We start from the raw sequence: 10976 nt of genomic DNA on the forward strand, positions 1-10976 counted from the left end.
CCGTAAAAATAAAATAAAATAAACTCTGTCCGCTTAATAAAACAACAACAACAACGTTATTAGAAGTGTAAATTCTAAAATCAGGAGTTTGTTTTAGTTTCTTTGCAGCCCTTTTCTGTTTAAAACAATGTCCTGATTTATGTATGTAGATGAATGTTGCTGGTGTCTTTACAGTTTACAATTTTAGAAGAATTACCCCTGAAAATATGGCATAATATACATCCCACCAAGAATTAGATGCTGATAGTATGAGTGAGGCATAAGTAATTTTAGCAAAGGGAATAAAGTGTAGACCTCAAAACTGTGCCAAACAAATAAGAAATTTAGGTCAGTAGTTTGTATTTCAGGCTGTAAAATTGACATTATTTGAAGATGATTATCAGCTGTTTGTGTATATATGTATAAAAAGGGTGGTCTTTATTCTTCAAGCTCGGGTCCTCTACCAGAGGCCTGGGAGCTTGAGGGTCCTGTGCTTTATCTTTGCCGTTCCTAAGACTGCGCTCTTCTGGACAGAGATCTCGGATGTTGTTCCTGGGATCTGCTGGAGCCACTCACCCAGTTTTGAGGTCACTGCATTGAGTGCTTCGATTACCCCTGGGACCACTGTAACTTCACCCTCAACATCTTCTCGAGCTCTTCTCTGAGCCCTTGTTTTTCTCCAGCTTCTCGTGTTCCTTCTTCCTGATGTTGCTGTCACTTGGTATAGCTACTATCTATCACTGTGGCCGTCTTCCTCTGCTGCTCCACCACTACTATGTCTGGTTAGTTAGCCATCATCAGTTTGTCTGTCTGTATCTGAAAACCAGTAGGATCTTAGCATGGTAATTCTTCACCACCCTGAGGGGGCATATCACATTTTTAACTCTGGATTTTCATGCCATACTCAGGACAGACATTCCTCTCTGCTATCAGTCCAGCTCGATGTACTCTGATGTACTCAAGGATGTTTGTTGTCTCATCCTAGACAGTGGTTCTGACACTCACTAGCCACTGGGCTTCTTCCTTCTGCTTAGAGTACAGTCTCATGTTACTGGAGCTTTTCCCCCATCTATCTATCTATCTATTGTTAAGGTTCAAAATATTGGGGATGGAGACAAGAGAAAAAACCACAATAACAACACTGGTCCGGCCGGGTTGAGTCAAACGATGATTTTAATGAACACACGCGTGGGAGATGGACACTGATGCAGACAGCCTCAAAATCTCAAAATGGTGGAGCATTGCTCAAACTTTTATAGCCTCTGGTGCCTCCACCTTATCATACAAAGCCTAAACATTCACATGCTTTCTCTCACACAGCGCCTGAGCTACGACCTTGGCTCCCTGTTTATCTGCTCCTGCTGAAATGGGGCAGAAAACTCCAGCACACTCTGTTCTCTTCTACTCAGACAAATTAGATTTCTTATAACTCAGCAGTATAATGCATCATAAAACAATATCATTCATTCACAACAAGTCAGCAGTTTAATGTAATGCAAATCAGTTTAACTAATGTAATAGTTATCAGCTTCTTCTAATTCAGGAGAATAATGCAAACTAAAACTACATAATAATTCACAATCTTTAATTAGGGGTATAACATGGCATAAAATAATATTATAATCTAACAATTCCCCCTGATGAGGTCATTAGAATAATGACCTCACAAACACCCTTCAATTCAGTGTGGCCGGGTTCATCTCTTCTCACTCCTGAGGTCCTTTGTCCCCCTGAGGGGCGAACCATATGTGGGATGACCTCTGTGTTTGCGCAATTCAGATGCAAGAAAAACTATGATTCCAACAGTAGCAGGTCCAGATGACACTCTCCTTGTCTCCCACTGCTTTCAGCCTTTATTCTATTGCTGCAGCTACCAGTGTCGTCCAGTTGGGTGATCCTCTGCTCTTCATTCTTCAACCTTAGGGGTTAGACAACCCTTCAGTCGTAACACAGATCAGGGGATTATTCTGCCCCGATTTCAAACAACGATCTGTGTATTCTCCAGAAAAAGGAACAGGAAGGTGTCCCCTTTTTGCCCAAAAGCCTCTCGAACTTCGTTGGTCTGGTGTTCCCGGATTTCCGCCAACCCCTTCATGGTTATTGCTGTGTTTATGGGATCCATCCTTTTGTGGTGACTAGCTGGAGCCCAAACGCCATGACCCTTGGACCCAGTTGATGTCTCGGCAGTCACTGTGTCTGACTCTGCTACGGAGGATCCTCGCATCTCTGTGACCTCGTCTGGTGTCTGTTCCTTTCTCTGTAAGAGACAGAAAACCAAAACACCCCTCTTCCTAACCCTAATAATCTAATGTTGTTATCTACTGACCTTCTAGTGATTCAGAATTGGTCTAAAACATTCAGAATGTCCCAGGGACTTATTCTAATCATATCTTGTGTGTGTGTAAGCGTGTTTGCATTTAGCCCTCTGCACTCAAGGCATTTCCTACACTTTATCAGTCCGGACAGTCACGCCGAACGAAGCTTCTGACCTTCAAAAGGCCAAGTGCCAACTCGTTATAAGCACATTTGCAAGGTGTGTCTGAAAATTATTGAAACCCCTCTTTTTAACAAAAGACAAAAAAAAATTAACAAATCTTCTAAGCGCTATTCAGTTCATTTCAATGAGTAATGATTAAACATGAAAGTGATAGTTTATGCTTTTTCACTGATTCTCTAAAAGGTCCGTCTTCTCGGACCGCTATTAGCTTAAGCTTTACCATTCCTAAGGTATTAAAGACACAAATGAAGTTATAAAATGTTCAAATAATCCTTGTTTGATGTTAAAGCTCAACCTTCCCCCCCTTTTTTGACACATTCCAATGTGTCAAATCAACGGAGCTAGAACATTCAAAAAAAGTTAGGCAGCTACAAAGTTTCCCAGACTCTTAAGGTGATCCGCGTGTAACGTTCTGACTCAGGTATTTAATATTTTAATAAATCTCGTTTAATTAACTGCCACTATTTAAACTAACTTTAAAGACATAATTTAAGAAAAGATCACAAAGAATAACATGATATCAGTGTTTTGTAAGCGCGTGCGGCCCTCCATGCTCGAAGCCTTTTCCCTCAATAGATCAGTCAGACATTCGCGCTGACTGTAGCTTTTAACCCTTATTAACTTGAGCACAACTCTACAATGAGCAACAAGTTGCAATATGTATAAAAATGATCATGGTTACACCTGCAATGAAAAATTATATCATTATCCTAACACCTGTAAATAGAAGATTCATCAGAAGTTATAACAATCACAGGAACACAGATGTTAGTATAAGGTCAAAAGCTTCAATAAATGATCATCGATGCAATGCTTGTTGCATGATTCTCATACAATAATAATGCTGATATTAAAATAACAGTAAAACACCCCCTTTTGTCCCGTTTCACTTGACACCTAAACGTTTATAAATGCCTCTTTTATTCTTAATTTTATTTCCCCCTTTTCTCCCCTTACTGACCACAGCAGGGGGATCTTAGTTTTGAATCAGCCATGAATCCAGCTCACCTGATTCATCAGTGAGCTCCACCATCACTGGCGTCTGACAGGGTGGTGCTGCATACTCTTCCTTTAATGTCACTATTTTCAACCTGTTAATGAGAGTGTTTAAACCTGAAGTCGACTACGTCCACAACAAGTCAATACAGCTGTAAATGTGGCCAATTATCAATCTATTACCAATCAATAACAACATATAACTTCTATTTTATGCATGCTTTTAATCAACCACTCACCCAGAGGATCTCCAATCCCAGGAAATTCCTTCTCCTCCTTTAATGAGTCTGTCCTCCTTCCATGCCCTGGTAACTGGTCCATCCATAGCCATATGATCTCAAATATACATACAACAAGCCAAACCACACCTTGGTCACACCAACCCTCCTCCGCCCCGAAGATGTCCAATGCCATCCTAGTATGGACTGTCAAAAGTGGCTTTAACGCTGACTGTCCTGCCAATCTCTGCACCAGGGTTTTAAACGTTTCGCCATTTTCATTAGGTTTTATTTTTTATTTAGTTTCGACTCCAGATTTTCAATTTTTTGCCAGTTGTAATTAGTTTTTACCAATTCTTTGCTAGTTTAGTCTAGTTTTTATTTTCTGAAAATCCTTAGTTTCAATTTAATTTTATTTGTGTTTTACAAAAATTAAGTGTAACAAAATCCCAGTTCCATCATATCAATCATGCTCTTCTGGTTATCCTTGGGTATTGAGACTATTAACTCTTGCCGCACCGAGTGGTCCTAATTTTGGTTGAAGTGAATTGATAACCTTTTGAAGGCGATTGTTTCACACCTTTATTTAGATGTCCCAGTCCTGTTATCTCGGGATGCATCACGCTGCCTTATCTGGGGTTAGCTGTTTTCTTGGGATGCGAGTTAAGTGGGTGAGCTCTAAAAAGAGGGGGAGTGTGCTCCCCCTGATGAGGTCTTCTAGGTAAGCTACACTGTAAAAACTGTGACTAGAGGTTACTTAAAAAAGTTATGGCAACAAAGTGACACTTGAAATAATTAAGTAGATTTTAATTTCAAAAGATTTATGTAAAATGTAGAGAAAATGTTAATTAAATTCAAATAGAAAACAAAAGTAGATATTAATAGAATTAAACTGTAAATATGTGTTGGATTTAGGGTCAAAATCTCAAACTGAAGGTTGAAATTGCCCAACTTTACCAAAAAAAATAATTGATATGAAATAAGTGTCTGAGAAAAATTACTTTGAATTTACTAACTATCTGGCAAAGGTTTAGTAAAAACTTCCTAAAATATCCATTACAAAGAAATGAAATCTTCTTGTTTTTTCAGTAAAACTAAAATTGGATTCAATAATTTTCCAAATAAACCTTAAAAATAATGACTGAATAATAAGAGAAAATGAAATGAATTTTACTTATTTTCTGAGTAAAATGAATCAATTTCACAAAGAAAACATCAAAACAGTAATTTGTTTTATTGTGGAAAATAAAACACAGTAATTTATAATATAACATTTTTCTGCTCGTATACACTGAATTCTCATCAACAATCTCCTGATCTCCTAAATACATTCCTCTGCTGTAAATTTGTTTTAGTGTCATAAACAGTTTATCACACAGCTTTGTGTACAGAGCAACAGCAACATAAACTGCATGAATGTAAACCAGTTTTGTAAAAAAGAAATTAATCTTTAGACTGTAATATCAACATGAACATGAAATTTGAATATCCTTTACCGTTTCCTTTATCTCTGTTACTTATTTATGATTGACAAACAAAAACTTTAGTTTGTCAATCTTTTGTTAAATTGAATCACTCAATATAACTGTAGAACAAAGGTTTTTCACTCATGTACATGGAATATCAATAATGTAAATCAACCTTTTATCCCAATTTGGATGTTTAACCTGAGAAAATCTAAGACACATGTAAGAGGAAGTAACATTTCTACAGCTACAGGACTGCACTTCTGTTAAATTTTAAAGTTGTTTTAAACCAATGTTTTATAGTAACATACACTATAAACAAAGAAAAGCTTCACTAGTGATTCCTCCAATTTGCTGCCTTTCAAACAGAATATTCCTAAGAAACTTGTAGGTAATAAAAAACAAAATTAAAATGAAGAGCACAAATACAGCCTGACACATTGCAGGTCATTTGGGTAAGATATGAATAAGATGAAATTAACTTAAAAACTGAAAAGATAGCTGCATCTAACAAAGACAAACCAAAGGTTTTCAGTGAGCTTACTTCCCTTTCATTCTTTCAGAGTCCTCGTTTAAGCCAATAACTTGTTCTTGAGGCTGTTCACTTTTGGTGAGAGCTTAGCACAATCCAGTTCAAGGAAAAGTTTCTGGAATACTTCCAAGGTGTATTTTAGCTCTTTGGGATAGGCAAGATCAACTGCATATGTCAATCCAACCAGCATTGCGCATGCTCTTGGAAAATTGCCCAGAGCAGGCATAACTCTCACACCCTCCAGCACAATGCCAATGTCATCCTCCTCAGATCCAACAGCCTTGATTTTGTAGATTTTCATCCTCTGTTCAGAAAGATCTTGTGACACACCATCCTCATCAGCATCCTGAAACAACAAACACATGGGTTTTCTGACTGTAGTTGCACACATGAAATATTTCCTGGACACATCCTGTAGCTGAATGACAAATAAAACATGATAATGCCTCAAATTATTTGAAACTTGACAAACACATATGAATAACAAAAACAGAATAATGTTTCTACTTCAACACTTACACTGTACTCTTTGATCAGTTGATCAATGGACTCCCCAAGGTACACCATCAAGCACTGAATAACCAGATTTCTGGTTATGTTATTGCTAGGATTGCTTGGTGACTGAAAATGAGCAAGAATTCCAAAAATTACCATCAGATAAGTGACCATTTATTAAGACAAAACTGTGAGAATTGGCAGTATTAAAAAAAACTGTTAAATATCAAATTATCATCACATGGAGCATTATGTGCGATAATTAGCTGATGTTAATGCACATGCCTGGGTGCTGACAGTCAACACAAAGGTATTGTCAACATGCTTGACAGGTTCAATCTTTAAATGTGTCGTTTTAGTAAATTACATTAATTTAGTCATTTAGTTTTTTTATCTAATTTAGTTTATGTTAGTCAGAAAGGGTTTTTCCTTCTTGGGACAAAACAAAAACCCAGCAATACCTGTACTTGTGTTTTTTTGTTTGTTTTTTGTTTGTTTTTTTTACTAAGAATAGACATGTATTTAAAATACAATTAAAACATGAAACCCATAATTGTGTTGTTAATTATATCAGTGATGTCCTGGCGTCCTCTTGCACTGACAAAAACATGCAAACAAATTAGTGGAGCTGTGCACCATGCAAATGAAATTTGACAAAAAAATTCTTTAAATAAAATTCCAAGCTGAAATGTCTGTGGAAAATACCTTGGCTATGATAGCCTGCAACTTCAATCCCATGCTGATCAGGTGAATTTAAGTTGAGGGATCTTCCATTACCTGAAAGGAAAGCAACATTATCATTTTTGACGTTTAGTCAGCTGTGTAAAAACCAAGGAGGAACCCACCCGGGGGATTAATAAAGTTTTATTTTATCTAATCTAATCTAATAACTTTAATCTCAGCCAAACCGATTTACTCACGAACAAATAAAACACTGAAAAAAACCAAACAATAACATTTTTAGGTTGTCTAAGTGACTTATACATTACGTTTAAACTGAGTAGCGAAACCCCGCGGTGATCTGAAAATGATGTGCCGGGAGTTGTGCCGTTCTCAGCGGCTTCAGTGACCCTCGAGCTCCCGGCTTGCTATCGAGCTGGTGGGTAGCAGATGCTCCGAAAACGTCGAAGCACTTTTGCAAACATGCGATATCTTGATAAACCGAGCAGATATTTGATGTTTACACAGCTACTTTCGCGCCTGAAAATATGTTAAAAGTTTATTTTGTGACCCAGAAAGATTACTAAGAGTAATTTTAAAACTTAGTAGCGGCCGCCATTATTGGAAACTGGAGTTTGAAAAACTGACTGTGGCTGACAAAATCACTCACAACTGACCGCAAAACCTTTTCATGAACTTTTAAACGTGGATGAAAGACGTTAAAACTCATCGGAATATACCGTTGATATTTTTTAATACGGTAAAACATGTGGTTAGTTAAAGCTGTTCAGTAACACAGTCATGAAGGCTTGGAAAGTGACCTTGTGCTAGCAGTCCACTAACTGCCATTTGTGTAAAAATACGATACTATCATTACAGTGATGATTATTAATAAAATTTCGACGTATCATACTGTTTAAAACCTTTACTCAAAACCGATATACGTTATTGTTTAAACCGTGTCTTATATTTGAACAAATTAAGAAGTCTTACCTCTGACAAAATGGAGACGTCCACTCATGAAGCGCGTGTGTCCTGCACGTGGCACAAAGGATTATGGGCGGAAGTGTACAATGATTAAAATGAAAATGCTTTCATCAGTTAAATCTATTAGATTTCTTAAATTTTTTTAGTACTCAAACATTTTTTTTAAATCTACTCAACAAACCATTGCTGAATTTACCCCAAACAAAACTGTGTAAATTTAAATAACTGAACATCTCAAAATTGTTGAATTTTGCTTAGATTTGATTAAAACTACTCATACACGTTTTTACTGAGTAATAATTACTATTACTCTCCTATTAGATTCTAATTAACCCCAATCACAGTTTTTACAGTGTAGGTTAACCTTCTTGTGTGAGCTTTTCAAGTGCACTTTTAAGGTTTGTGGGATTTTTTGTTTTATAAATGTCCCTCAAGACCCCCTGATGACCCAGTAATTCATTTTTTGCGCACTGTAGTACACATTTAGTTTTTGCTTGTAGCTCTCCTACTCTACTGGCCACTCCTCTAAGTCCTGATGTTTCTTAGAGAGGACAACCGTACCTTTAAAATTATGTCACATGTGTGGGGGTATGGCCTTGCCAATTGTTTTTCCCACCTTTTCAAAATGGCTGGCGTGCCCACCAGCACATTTTATGGAAGAAAGAAAGGTAAGCTTGATATTTACAATTAAAATGTTTTGTTAAACTCAGATTTTTATTTTATTCAAAAAATAAACATCTAGTAAATAATTTCAGGGGTCTTTAAGAATTAGGCTCATTTACTTTCACAGGGAACATGACTAATTTATTAATGTGTGCTCTACACATTGGGACTTTATATTTATATTTATTTCACTTTTTCCTAATACCCAACTTTTGAGAAAGGCGGAGAGAATTCTTAACAGAATTATTAAGGGAGATTCAAACATAGATTTTTCAAAATATGAGAGGGTCAGGACCCACTAAAAGCCACACAAAGATTATCGAGATGCAGTGGCAGATGTAATAGAGAAAGACACAGGGCCACCTGAAATCTGTCATCCTATCTGGTGCAAAACCAACATGTAGTAGAATCTGGAATTTTGATTTTGAGTTAAAAATAAAATATGGGTAAAATGCAGAAATGTTTTCCAGTAAAGTAAAAAATAAGAGTCGCAATTATAGTTGAATCCATAACACCTAATTGTTTCTACAAGATCACGTCGTTGCTGAAAGTTATCAGTGATCTCAATGTGTGAAAGGAACTCACAGTATCTGGAGTTTAAGCTCCTCTTGGCTGAGAAACCTGGGACAAACATGTGAACAAGACCTGAATAATACCAATAATGAAGACTTCTCTCCAAAGATCAATAAAGGGAAGCCCCAATCTGATGAGAGTCTAGCAAAATATAGTTCACTCCACTTGCCTGAAATGGTTAGCAGTCCAAGGCATTTCAGTTGTAGAATGATTGGGTGCAACAATGAAACAGATGTGAGATGAGGGAAGTGCCAAATGTTCCTTTGTGTCTCCAAATAAAATCAGTACTTCCTCAGATTTCCTAAATAAATTGACTTTTGTGAAGTAGAAAGTTCAGTGCCATCACTTATTCCTGAACCAATAGTTTACAGTTAGTGAAGTGTCAGTGACTTCTGGGTTGGTCCCTGATCTTCATCTTATGAGATTGTTATTTTAATAACACTTGATTTATTTAAAAGAAAAAAGAAAAAAAGAAAAAACAAAAAACGAAAATATTTTCTCCCTGTTTTTTCTTATTCTCTGGGTCTCAGGAGGACATTATGTCCCTCTCCACTACAAGACTCTTGTTATGTCTACAAAACAGTCATATTAAAATCATCCTCAATTCTATTCTGGCGCTGTTTCCCGACTTTTCCTGACCTGATTCTGCGCGTGGACGGAGCAGCAACACAGACGACTCGACTAACGTACTACCTTAATTTCACTATAGCAGGGCACGCACACATCAATGCAACCAAACACATTTTGCTATAAATCTAGTTAATTTTAGTTAGTTTTGTGAACATTCAGTACAGTTTTAGTTAGTATTCCTTTTTGTTTTGATTTTATTACCGTTAACGCAAATTTTTCCACTTCTAGTTTTCGTTATTTCATTTGTTGTCTTTAATAATAATAATCTTCTCTGCACCCTGAATAAACATACTTAATATGATCAACATTTTGCTGCTTGTTATTTCACCATGTTCTTGAATCAAATACTTCATCCTTATGTGGTTTACGACATTATATTTATCTAAATCTCCACTTTGTCTCTAAATGTTTGAAGAATTTTTCGAGTTCGGGGTCAAATTTTGAGAATTTGACCATAAGTGAAAGTTATGGCGTTATCACCCCCTTTGGGGATTACCTTTTTCCAGTTTTGATGATATTCCGCCCCGTTCTTTATTTTTTTGCAAGTACCCCTCTTCGGTGGCGAGAAACTGTTGGTGTGATCAAGCGGGTGCTGTAAAAACAAAAGCTCAGGACAGAACAGTCACCAGTCATGTACTTCATTCAAAATTAACAAATATCAAGCTTCATATTGATCCTCTGAGTGTAATGGTACATTTTAATTTGCACTTCTAAAAACAATATTTTCTTTATTTTACTCTTGTTCTTGTGCAGCACCACCCCTCAGCACATGCCCCTGTTATTTTATCTTACTTTTAAATTGTTGACTACTTCAAGAGAGCGCCCAAAAGACGGGGACCAGTGTTTATCATTACATATCTCCATTTCGAGTGTGGCTGTCTATCATTCCCCTCTTATTCATAGACCTCGGTGGAGGGTTTTTTGTTTGTTTGTTTTTTTTCTAAAATTAATTGACTCTCTATAGTGACCCACTATGGTTAATAATAACATGCTCAGTCATGAGTGGGATCAAACCTTTTCTTCACTTTAGCATTTAATATTCCCAACAATATAATGTGATACCTTAATTAAAACACAGCTACTAAAACACAATTTCCTTAATGCAAACATCAGTAGCTCAAAATTAGCAACCAAAGGGTTCAGTCTGCAGTTCACACTGCTGTGAAGCTACAGCTCTTTAGTCTCTGTCATTCTTCTGTTCTTGCAGACAAAACAAAGCAAAGCAAAACATCCACCCTTCTTTTACAGGCTGGGTGAATTGTCTGTGGACATTCAATAAT

At 36.7% G+C, this 10976-nt stretch overlaps 1 long non-coding RNA gene across 1 annotated transcript; it reads right to left on the bottom strand.

Annotated features, from left to right (window-relative positions):
• Positions 1-5867: 5867 nt before the first annotated feature.
• Positions 5868-8169, bottom strand: LOC308394111. Its single transcript, XR_013971115.1, has 4 exons — positions 7837-8169; positions 6889-6960; positions 6208-6309; positions 5868-6034 (listed from the first exon to the last, which is right to left on the bottom strand). It is a non-coding gene; the product is annotated as an uncharacterized lncRNA (long non-coding RNA).
• Between the last annotated feature and the right edge of the window lie 2807 nt (positions 8170-10976).

This window comes from Rhamphochromis sp. 'chilingali', assembly GCF_963969265.1.
Source record: "Rhamphochromis sp. 'chilingali' genome assembly, chromosome: 3".
NCBI classification, from domain to species: Eukaryota; Metazoa; Chordata; class Actinopteri; order Cichliformes; family Cichlidae; genus Rhamphochromis; species Rhamphochromis sp. 'chilingali'.